This window comes from Dendropsophus ebraccatus, chromosome 9 (genome assembly GCF_027789765.1).
Source record: "Dendropsophus ebraccatus isolate aDenEbr1 chromosome 9, aDenEbr1.pat, whole genome shotgun sequence".
Classification (NCBI taxonomy): Eukaryota; Metazoa; Chordata; class Amphibia; order Anura; family Hylidae; genus Dendropsophus; species Dendropsophus ebraccatus.
Window position 1 is genome coordinate 51,244,714 of NC_091462.1, and position 12,897 is coordinate 51,257,610.

At 42.1% G+C, this 12,897-nt stretch overlaps 1 protein-coding gene across 4 annotated transcripts in view; it reads left to right on the forward strand.

Annotated features, from left to right (window-relative positions):
* The window catches only part of SATB2 (SATB homeobox 2), a 166,475-nt gene that overhangs the window by 91,943 nt on the left and 61,635 nt on the right, over positions 1-12,897 (forward strand). The gene's annotated exons all lie outside the window — the stretch shown is intronic.

Below are 12,897 nucleotides of genomic sequence, written 5' to 3' on the forward strand. Positions count from 1 at the left end.
ATGTAGGTCACAAGATGTTAAGTGTAATTCAAGAATTAGGAGAGATTCTAATCAAGCTTTTTGGTGCATTTTTCATGATGTATTACTTCTCCTGCTGATGGATGTACTGAAAAGCATAGCTTGCTACGGTGAATAAGCTTAATAAATAGACCATATGGATTAATCTTTCATAAGTACTTGAGTTAACATTAGAATATGTCACATATTCATCTCTCACATAGGAATTTTACTTATTTGACTTTAATTAGGACCTCTGGGGGACAGTTATTAAGACTGCGTACTCGTATGCTGGTTTTAAATTAGACCCCACCCCTATTTACCCTGCTGGATTTACTAAGAGGCACAGGTGTAGATTTCCGGAAAAGATGTAGATTTCTGTTACAATTTTCCAAGTGTTAATCATGAAAAATTAGACACAGGAGGCCATGGCTCTTCCTTGCTCCGTCTCTCTCCCAACTATCACGCAAGTGGGCCATATGCTATTGAAAAGGTTTGTACTATGATTTACAAATTCTCCATGGCATACACCAGGTTTTGTGTTTTGTTTTGGGTTAGTAAAGTAATTTGACACCATATTATTTTAGCTTCATCTGTATACACCTATGCTGTTCCAACTAGGACTGCACAGTTATTTTAGCAAGCGGTCAGGTGACCAATATTCACTGAAGTGATCTTATTTTGCTGCACCCAGGCTTAGTGAATGGGGTCACAAATACTCACAACTATCACGGTCATGCTATTTTCTGGGTCTTAGTGTGACCCCATTTATTTACCTTACATGGGGTAATCCCAGCTCAACCAATATAGTTATTATTGTAGGACTCATCAAGTTTAGTATGTTGCCAATGCAATTATTTAGCAAACTTGTCCTCTTCTCCTGTTATTGTGCTCTTTCTCTCCCATTGCCGACTGCTTATTTTCTAGGTTACCGACTACCACAATGCTCTAAAAGCAGTAGTCTGCCTGGTTTAACTATGTTGGTTGAGATGAGAATACCTCTTTAACTGTATTTCAGCGTGATCCACAACAAAGGACATAGTGGTCATAGGACATCCTTAGGATGACACATGATGCAGTTAAAATTACTGTGTGGCCCTAGCCGTATTCAAACTGCAAATACAACTCAGAGGAGAGGAATTTATAAAAGTTTGTGCCTAGCACGGGTTGACAAAATGCAAAATGTGTATTTTTTTTTGCTGTTTTTCACCACAGTCTCTCTGACTTAGTGTAGAAAGGGTGTCGCGTCTCTTGGGAGGGGGAGTGGTTGCCTCCTTGTGCCAAATGTACTACAATTCACATCAGCTAGCCGCTGTACAGAAGTGCCTGGATCTATCAGGTGGTGTCACTAGTTGGTCTTAGTAAATACCCGCTGATGTCCTTTGTGATTTTAGGAGCAGGTTATTAGATACAGTTTTTAATTTTAAATCTGAAAGTCAGTTCCAATATAGAGTTGCAATTCACACCATATGATCTGCATCACAAGTTGGGAGTCATTCCGGGAGGGGTATGCAGTGCTAACTGATCTCGGTGCCATTACTACAAAGGTTCTTCCGTCCTGTAAACAGAGACAACAATGTTTGAATTCATAGCTTTTAGCCAAATTGCCTTCTAGTCCTATATACTGTAGTGATTTGAACATCTTGTTTATTCACATAAATACCTATGCGAATTGATACTGAGTCTCTACTAGTATAGGAGACTAGGGTGTTTTAATTAAAGAGGACCTATTACGTGGATAAACATCATAAAAATAAATATTTATGTAGACAAAAGGATTTAAAATATGGGTTGGGCTTGGGCTCATGTATGCATGTACTATATGTGGACTTATTATAATGGGTACCCTTCATAGGGTGATAAGGAGCAATGGGAGTGGCTTCTTGAGGGCATACTATATAGAACAGGGGTGTCAAACTTAAATACACAGTGGGCCAACCTTGATATTTATTGAAGAGGGCATGCGGCGCTCCTGGCACTGTCAGTGGTGTGCATCCCCCAGCACTGTGCACTATGATAAATGATATAAGATAAATTGCTATGACATGGTTACACCCCAACCCCAATGGCTACCCATTATACTGTGATATATAACCTGTAAAAGTGAAGTACATACTATAAGACTGAAGCTGGTGAAGGTGAGCAGGGTGATGATGTGTGGTTTGATGATGTCCATGTGATATGTGCTCCACTTGCTGCTTGCTGACCATTTTGATATTTATTTTATAGTTGACGATTTTTAGTCAAATTTCTTGTTTAGTAGTTATAGTCAAGTTATCCCAAAATCCTGACATTTCCTTTAAAGGCACTTAGATGTGATATAACTGGTGTTTTAGTGGCTTCCTCCCTAGGATTGTATGACAGACAGTGGCATAGCGACCACGGTCGCAGCGGTCGCCTCCACGACCGGGCCGCTACCAAGGGGGGGCCCCTTGCCACCACACTGCCCCACTCCCTCTTGTGACCGCAAGCAGTGTTTTGCTTGCGGTTACAAGAGGGAGGCTGGAACTGGCCCCTGGCTCTTTCCCGTCCCAGCCCCGGAAGCACACCGACCACAGAACTCTGTATACGCCGTGTATACACGCGCCTCCTGTGTCGGAAGTAACAGCCCTGGCGCACACAGAGCTCTGTGGTCGGTGTGCTGCTGGGGCTGGGACAGGAAAGAGCCAGGAGCCGCGGGTCAGCCGGGGGCCAGTTCCAGCCTGCAGGAGAGAAGAGCCACGACGGGGGAGCGAGTTGTCAGGTGAGTTGTTTTTTATTTTTTTATCTGCGTTGCACAGACTAGGGGACATCTATAAGGGGGATAACTGGGGGGGCATCTATAAGGGGGATAACTGGGGGGGCATCTATAAGGGGGATAACTGGGGGGGCATCTATAAGGGGGATAACTGGGGGGGCATCTATAAGGGAGATAACGGGGGGGGGCATCTATAAGGGGGATAACTGGGGGGGGGGGCATCTATAAGGGGGATAACGGGGGGGGAGGCATCTATAAGGGGATAACCAGGAGGCATCTATAAGGGGGATAACCAGGGGGCATCTATAAGGGGGATAACATAGGGGGGCCATCTATAAGGGGGATAACATAGGGGGAGCATTTATAAGGGAGATAACATAGGGGGGCATCTATAAGGGGGACTCCATGGAGGGTGTATGCAATAGGGCATGTACTATAGTGGACTACACAGAGGGGGCATAAACTATAAGGGTGATCACATAGCGCCAGCCTACCCACCTAATGAGGGCACAAAGGGGACAAGACAGATGTGCAGTTTGTAGAGAGATGAGGATGGTGCCAGAGTGAGGAGCCTAATATGTCTGTCTGGCAGATTCTGTGGATTCGTGGTTCGGAGAAGTTCTCATAATAGCCCAGGACAGATGGAGAAGAAGATGAAAAAGGAAGAACTGCGATCAGAGAAGACGTCTCCTGTGAGTCACCGGATATAGCTGCACTGTAATGTATATGGAGTAAAGAACCTGTGTAGAGCTGAGGCTACCTCTATATGACTGGATAAGGTGATATTGGTCTTTGTACAGTGGATGTTATTCAGTAGCAGCGGTTGTATTAGTCAGTATGTGGTGGTATTACTCAATATGTGGTGATGTTAGTCAGTAGCAGCAGTGGTGTTAGTTAGTATATAGTGGTATAAATCAGTAGCAGCAGTGGTGTTAGTCAGTATGTGGTGGTATTTGTTACTTGTAATCTGGTACTTTGTGTACTGGATGTGTGTATTTAGTGTACTGGATTTGGTCATTAACAATATGGTGGTCATAGTGTGGCGGTAATATTTGCTCCTTGTATACTTTTATTATTGGTAATATTGGTCTCAGTATACAGGATTTGGTTAGTAACAGTATGGCGGTAATATGTATGGTGATTATATTTCCTATTTACTGTTATTATTGGTAATATCAGTCTTAAGAGATATATATATACCAATAGCATAGCTTGGTTGAGCAAGGGAGGGGGGGGGGCAAAATGACCTCTTGCACCAGGGCCCAAGAGACATTAGCTACGCCCCTGATGACAGAGATAGCACATGAATGTCTATGGAGAAATATATTTCATTACAGTTACCACTAATGCTTAAAGGCGTCATATGGTGCCAGGGTCGGTAGGAAATAAGAAAAAAAAAACACACATATGTGCCAATCTCTCTTGCTGGGCTGACACAGTTCCAGTCTCTGTTGCAGCAGGCTTCTAGGTTTGGTGATGTGACATAATATACATATATAAAAGTATACAAATGATATATAACTATACTATACTACTAATAATATCAACAAATATTGACCGGGTTGATAGGATAACTATCATGCATGTTTGGTAACAGAGGTTCCGAGTTGTACTGACTGTATAAAAAATGCCACCGTTCCCCAGGATCCAGTGAGAACAATATTGAATTCTGAAATTCAGTACAAGTTATAACATTGGATATAATGCCTCCAATAATAATACCCCCTTTAAAGTATAAAACAGAAAATGCTGCAGCAAAGAGCAAGTAGCCAGCTTTAGAAGTGTCCTGCAAGACCTACTGCCTTCTCCCTACTGTCAGGTTGACAACCCATCAACCAAATTGACCGAAATTTGGTGGGGTGCTGAGCTGTTTCTTAGTCTATGGGGAACTGATGCTTTTCCCCTTTCCCATCATTTTTAAGGTTTTGTTCACACTACGTAAGTTCCATAGTGATCACAGCCGTGATTACTACGGTACTTACGTAGTGCTGCACCCAAGGAAATCCCGGCCAGAGTGTATATACATAGTATACACTCTGGCCGGAATTCCTAGAGGCGCCGCAAGAAACTGACATCTCAATTTTCTGCGGCCGCTTTTCAGTGAATAGCGGTAGCAGAAAACCTGTCAGTGCACACAATGGAGCGCTCCATTGTGTGCAGCAGGGAATTCTGCTGAATTCAACGGCAGTAAAGATCATCCGGTCGGTACTGCAGTACCAGCCGACATGATCTTTTCTGACCCCAGCCTAACAATGTATAAGTGACCGACATCTCTTTTTTCTTCTCTACTTCACCCCAGCTTTGAATAGTGCATCTAGAATCGAAAAATATTGATAACCCCCTCCCCTTTTTTCTTGGTAAGAACTTCACCTGCTGTCCTTGTATGTTCTGTGTTCGTTGAATTTCACTATATGAATATTTTGTACTGTATTTTACCACTACTTTATGCAGTAATTACACTGTATTTTGTACACACTCCACTGAAGTGGCAGCTTACATCTGAGAGCCACTAACAGTTAAATAGAAAAGCATAATGTGTAACATAATAACAGTGATGCAGCCTTACAATGCACTAAACCTTTAGCACTTTATGAAAGTAGATAGCTATAAAAGACTTTTGGAAAAAAAATAAGCTTTTTTTGTTTTTGTTTTTGAATGCAAGTAAACAGTAAACTCCACCATCACAGCAACATTTTTACCCTACAGGAGGATCACAATTTCCATAGAATTTTTGAAATATAAGAAAGATGAACAAGGAAAAAAATTATATTCAACATATGTATTTGCCTCTGTCTGTCCGGGCATGATGGGAATTGTAGTTTTGCAACAGCTGGCGGGCCGAATGTTTCCCATTTCTGTCTTAAAAGCTAGACTAAATAATCATTGATTTAATAAATACTGGTCAATAAAGATTACGCAGTCTACTTGGAGTCTAATTACTTTTACCAGTAAAGAGCCCTTTCCACGGGCTGATCATCGGCCAGAAGGGTCGCTGGAAACGCCAATGCGCCCAATAATTGGCCCATGTAAAGTGGCAGCGATCATCCAAAGCCCGATTATTGGCTGATCGCATTGTTTTACCATGCTTTGAAACTGACAGCACAGATGTGTATCACAAGCAGTCTATACTTACCAGCCACACTGCTTGTGATCCGGCATTTGGTTCGCCGGTCCTCCAGAGCTGGAGGAGGCTGGGCCTGATTATACAGCCAGCGTGAGGATCGAAGAGACAGATACCGGATCACAAACAGCGTGGCTGGGTATGTATAAACTGCTGCTTATGATGTGAAACCTTTACACATATCTGTGCTGTCAATTTTAAGGGCTGCATGGATGATACAAGGATCAATCATGCAGCCCATCTGCTCGAATCAGGCCAATTAGGCCGATTATCACTCTATGTTATGGAGACAACGATCAGCCAAAGACAATGATCATAGGCTGATCGTTGTTTTAAGTTTGGACCTAAAATCACCAGGTGCCGATGGCTCATTGCTTTGTGTAATAGCGATGCACAGCTGTCCACTGATGATTCCCCAAACACCTGACACCTTACCTCTACCCGCTTCAAGTCTGTCAGCTGACAGGCCACTCAGACGCTGCTGCCCCCAGGACAGGGAAGCTGCAGAGCCCAGGAGAAAGGTAAGGTGTCAGGTGTTTGGGCAAGGGCTGCATGAATATCGCTAACGATGTCCATGCAGCCCTTACTGCCTTTTTACGGCTGTCTAATAGGTCCAGTAAACGAGCGCCGATCTACCAGTTTACAAAAGTGATCGGACCATAGTCGACCCATTTAATAGGACCCTAAGACTTCATTTTCACAAGTATATTAACTTCATTCTGTAATACAGTGCGCAATATGGAACCAATATGGAACCAATATATTGGCCTATATAATTTCTTATGAGTTTCCATATAACAGACTGATACTTGGCAAAACATATATGGCATTAAACAGATATCTATATTTAACAATAATATTAATGTAATTATGTATGGCACTAGAATCACAAAATAAATTGCCCCAAACACAGTCGTGTGCCTAAGGGTTAAGTTTATGTTCATACTACATTTGGTAAAATGATTAGACATTATACCATAATGTTTATATAGTTATTTTATATGGTATTGTCTACTAACTGAATAAAAGTGGTGGAATTCCACAGTGGAATTGTCCGCCAGCCTCCTGGTCATAATGACAGTCTATGGGAGGCTCGCACGCCTCCTCGCTTGGCGCTGAAGAATGAACAGTAACAAGTGCACATAGCCTTAGTGTGAAAGGCCTACATTTTAAGGCTATGTTCACACTACGTAAATATACGGCCGTTGTTGCCACTGCCAACAACAGCCGTACTTTGTGCGGGGTGGAACTATGCCTTTACTTCAATGGGATCCCGGACGGAGCGTATACACATCATATACGCTCCGGCCGGGATCCCATGTGAACCCGCAAATAACTGACAGTTTTCTGCGGCCGCAATTCAGTGAAGACCTGTCAGTTCACACAATGAAGCTAGCGGCTCTGGCCACTTGCTTCATTGTGTGCTATGTAAAGTTCTGATGCCGGCCGGCGCGCCACCGCATCGGAACCCTGAGGCCGTAAAGATCATCTGGCCGGTACTTAAAGTGACACTGTCACCCCCTTTGTGCATTCTGACATCTCTACACAGGTGTAAAGGGTAAATTTAGCAGTTTTCACACCTTATTTTATATCATACGTCATGGTGCTTGTTCAAGTAAAAAGTTCTTTTATGAACTGCAGATTGTGTTAAGTGGGCGGGGAATCGCGGCATTAGCGCCACTTAGCCCAACCCACAATGCCACCATTGGTCCCGCCCCCTTGGTGGCCATTGGTGGGCTGACCTAGATTGGGTGGGGCCTAGACCTTTAGGCCAGACTGTTCCAATGGCTGGTGAGGGGGCGGGACCAACGGAGGTGTTGTGGGCGGGGCTAAGTGGCGCTAATGCCGTGAGGCCCCGCCCACTTAGCACAATCTGCAGTTGATAAAAGATGACTTTTTACTTGAACAAGCACCATGACGTATGATATAAAATATAGTATGAAAACTGCTAAATTTACCCTTTACACCTGTGTAGAGATGTCAGAATGCACAAAGGGGGTGACAGTGTCACTTTAAGTACTGGACGGGATGATCGGGGCAGAGACCGGCCGGGTCACGGAACGGCTGGTCTCTTGCAAAGTGTGAACATAGCCTAATGCTGTTTTAGAATTTACTAACATGCACTAGATACAATACATGATGGTGCCAAGAACAAATCAATGTTTGTTTCCCCTTTTAATAGTTTGCATTTTTATTAAGATATTTACCCCAACTAAATTGTGCAAAGTCAGTGTTAACTGAGTCCTATGCGATTTCCAAAATCAGAACTAACAAGCAAAGAAGGAACAGATTGAGCACATATTCAACATTGTAGATTCGATGTGCATATCTGTTCCTAATACTTAATAATGCTTTGACCAATTTTTTTTTTGTTCCCCAGGCAGGAATAAAGGAATGTTCTTTAGATATAATTCATCATTTAGAGCTGCTGTCAATGCTCATGCCTGGTTAGACACATCATGAAGCCTCAAGTGTCCACAGTTTCTGTTTGTACTTCAAAAGAGAACCATTTCTTTGCCAATGTTTTCACACAGTAGCCAAATCTAGTAAAAACTAATTCAGGCCTCGATCCAGGGAGGATAAACTCCACCCTTATTGAAGGGAACCGGTTCCCAGGAACTTAAATCCAGTGAATGGAACAGTCAGGTTGCCAGACAGGAGATGCTGGCTGAGAATCAGCAATCTCTTGAGAAGGACACTTGTGTCTTCCATCCAATTTACACTTGGCTCCGTCCTCTTGCAGATAGTCTGAATTCCAATGGGTTGGTTCTGTCTCACAAAGGCATATTGAACTGGCTGCTGATTGGCCTAGGCATAGAGATATTTACTTGAGCAAATCATGTTATGTATGGTATTGTACAACAAAGGATAAAAGGATAGATGACAGACAAATGATAGATGGGGTATTCCCATAATGAACAAAATCATCTAGATGAGGATGGGATATTCCCATTTTGGACAGTATATGCCATAAATGTTTCATAGATGAGGATACCTCTGGGACCTCTTAGCTATTTTTTGAATTCTGGCAACTTCTCTGTTCTGTCTTTGCCTGGATGCATCGCTAGTCATCTTCCACATCCGGTAGGATGGTAGTCAGGGAATTCTAGTCTAGAGTATTAGGTGCAGGTCCCATAGACACACAATTATAGCATATTCTATCAAAATGCTGTACATGTCTAGAAAGCAAATAACCCTTAAAAGAAATCAAGTTTGTTAAAATGTTAATCTTTCATAAGGACATTCCCACATCTATCATCCCACATATGGGACCTTTGTCTATTTGACCTTTCATGTATCACACTGATACCCTATTGATAAAATGTAAATGCTGTATCTTTATGGTACTGGCATAAAGCAGCAATGACAACTAAGAAGTCACACAGAACTTACAGTACAAATACAGTCAATGTACGTGTCCAAGATTCCAATAAATTCCAAATGGTCACAGAACTGATTTCAGGTGACCACCCTTTACCTTCTTTCCCATTATAGTGAAGGGCAGTGACATGCCTTGTAATAGTAATACCAAAGTGAGTAGCTTTTTATTCCTCCCACCAGCTTTTACCCACAACAGCTTCACTTTATAATAGACGGAGTGGTATTATTTTAATTATAGGTTGTAATTGATCTGCACATAGATTTATTTATATAAAATCTGATTTCTATGGCAGTCAGGTACAAAGTAAAGCATGGGCCAATCACTGCTTACAGGTATGTTTGCCATCAGATCTGTTACTGTCCAGTCTGGCCATACTGAGTCAGTCTAGTTGCTGTGCGTGCTGTCTGACAACCGCACTAAGATGGTATTTGTCAGAAATGACTAAGCAGGCACTATTAATGAGATTTTTCTTATATACTGTGATATTTACCATGGGCATCATGTATTTGCCATGTGTTCAGTTGAGCCCCATAAACATATTCTTATGTCACATTTCTGGAAAGGAAAGAAATAATAGAAATAACAGTATGGGTCACACCAGTGGATGGCATGATTGACATGTGAACAAAGTTTATGTGAATCCACTTCTTCATCCACTGGAATATAAAATATATTATTGCATACATAGCCAATATGTCATAATTAAAGCTCATGTCAAACTTTGCTAATTGAACTAAACAGCGCTGAGAAGTCTTTCCGGGACAATGCTTTGTTTATAGCTACCTTGTCATAATTACAAGGCTTCGTGTGGGTTCTATGTTTGGTTATCATTATTGCTGGAGTTTAGACAATCGCATGAAAGCAAATTAGCCTTTGTAGAACAGTTGAAGTCTTCAATACTGACAGATGTGATTTATGGTCAGATTACTCATCATAGGGTGGGGGTGTGAGCAGTCTTACTTCTCCTCCATCTTTATTTCCAGCTGCTTTAGCTGGTTGTAGAGGTGGTGCCAGACAGGTAGCTGTGTTGATGAGGCCACAAATGCAATATTTGAGGGGGGGGGGGGGATCTTTCATTGACAGGAAGTGAGTGTTTTCATACTAGGTCACACAGCGTTTGTATCCTTTATCTTATCATATGTCTTTGTTGTAATTCAAGTTTGTTTTTCATGCACTGACTTCCCATTGATTTTTTGGGTGGGCTTGCGTTACTCACAGAAGCCGATCTGAACATGGAGAACTGCAAAGTGAAGCAACATAATAACAGTCTCAGCCTTTGTTCACTCTCACTCCCATTATATATATATGCAGTGTTGATCCAGCAAAAGACAAAAACCCCATAAAACATAAGCCAGTTTTCCTCATCTTGGCATAAAAATTGCTTCCCCAATTGTTGGGATCTTGCTGGTCCCAAGAATGCAGTAAAATTGTAACCCTGAATGAACTGAGGTGACCACTGCTTCGTCGATGTCTTTAGGCCTTCTGAACATTGCCCACGGGATAGAGGATAACTTGCAAACCAGTGAAAACTGACTGATGGGACCCCACGGATCCTAAAGATGTACTAGAATTTTGCAGTACAATGGGGTGGGTCACGCCAACAGTAGGCAACGCTACATTTACTCTATGGGCCTTGTGAACATTACTGAGCACTAATCTCGGCAATGTTCAAAAGGCTAATATATAATCAATCAACAGTGGCATCACAGGTGTGGACTCCCTACCACCTGCATGTCCACAGGATAGGAGAAAACATGCTGAAGTTAGAATCCCTCTTTAATGACCCACAATAAATACATTAGTGAAGCTGATTCTGTTTAAAATAGACATTAAACAGAAAAAAATTATACAATATTATGCCATGAATCAGAATCCGAGAATCCTAGAATTTCCCAAAATGATTGCAACATATACATTTTACTACATACACAAAGCCGTCCTAGATTAAACTGACTGAAGTGGAAACAGTGAAATGAACTTGTAGAATTTTTATTTTTTTGAACCTCCTGGACGGATTTTCAAGAACTTTGTCAGGGCCCACTATTAGGCCACCGAAGATATGTTCACATTTCCTCTGCACAGTACTGCTCTGGGCCAGATGCTGTACAAGGGACTGCTGCACAGGCCCATACAAGGGTATTCTAGGATCCCTACATTTTCACTATCCATCAGTAGGAATCAGCAACTCTTTCAGAGCAATGTAAAATGGCTACTCCCATGTAATGGGGACATTTTGTGAGCCTCGGGAAGAGAAGTTGTGGTGGCAATCTTTACAGCTCTCATTGTTTTGGGAAGGATGATAGAAGTTGAACTTTCCAAATATAAATATAAGCTTTTGCTGTCGATGAAGTTATTACTATTTTTTTTATTATTATCAATTTCTTTATTCAACTTTTTCATTATACTGTAAATATACAAAGGAAAAAACACAGTAACAAGAGAAGGGCAGTGAGGATACAAAAGATGGGAGAGTGGCATAATGACCCCTCCCCACCTATTCAAACGTGTATACATAATTTACACATTTCTTACTCCAAACCCAGGGTGCTGTTCCGAACGAAAACAGCCTCTTCTTACGAAAGTTCAATTACTGTAGTAGTGGAAGCAATTTATTTGTTTTAATTTAATTTCCAATAATTACTTACCAGATATAATGTAATACATAACCTGTAGGAAATACAACTTGACTGCAGTTTCGTGTTTATGTAGTTTTTTTTTTTTTAAAGGGGTAGTGCGGCGCTGAGAAATTATTCACAGAATAACACACATTACAAAGTTATACAACTTTGTAATGTATGTTATGTCTGTGAATCGCCCCCTTCCCCGTGCCCCACCCCCCCCCACCCGTGTACCCGGAAGTGTGGTGCATTATACATTACCTGATCAGTGTCGAGGGCCATCCGCCATCTTGTGCCAAACGTCATCTCCGAGTCGCTGCCACCCGTCCCCCCTCTGCCGCGTCACAACTGTGCTCAGCTGCGATTGGCTGAGCACAGTTATACTCAGCCAATCGCGGCTGAGCATCAGATGACGCTGCAGAGGGCAGCCGGCATTCGGGACAGTCGGAGCTGTTCGTCGTCCGCCCGAAGAAGACGTTACTCACTAAAGATCGGAGACGGGTGTTGGCACGTGACAGGTGAGTATAGCGCACCACACTTCCGGGTACACGGGTGAGGGTGGTGGGACACGGGGGAGGGGGCCATTCACAGACATAACATACATTACAAAGTTGTATAACTTTACAAAGTTGTATAAAGTCTGTGAATAATTGTTTACCGCCGCACTACCCCTTTAAGCATAGGTTAGGAAGAGTCTTTTGTTCATCTCTTCAGTGAAGGGTTGGATACTTTCCACATGTAATGTAAAATAACCTTTTAGTTTTTTAAGAACCAGGTATTTGTTTCATCGTTTAATAATTACTGAACAAAATGAAGTCTTCTGTATTTGGTGTTACATAGATATCACTGTAATATCCACCTGGAGTTTATGTTCATACATACAATTTCCAGCCTTTACAGTAGAGGCCCAGTAAGGTCACATAAGGTCGGAAATGTTCTCCCACCTCCGGCGGCCGTGTTTTTACATAATTATTCCAATAGCTACATGATTAAACAAAAATGAATTCGGCCACAGAACATTTCTAAAGGGATGTTCTGCTAC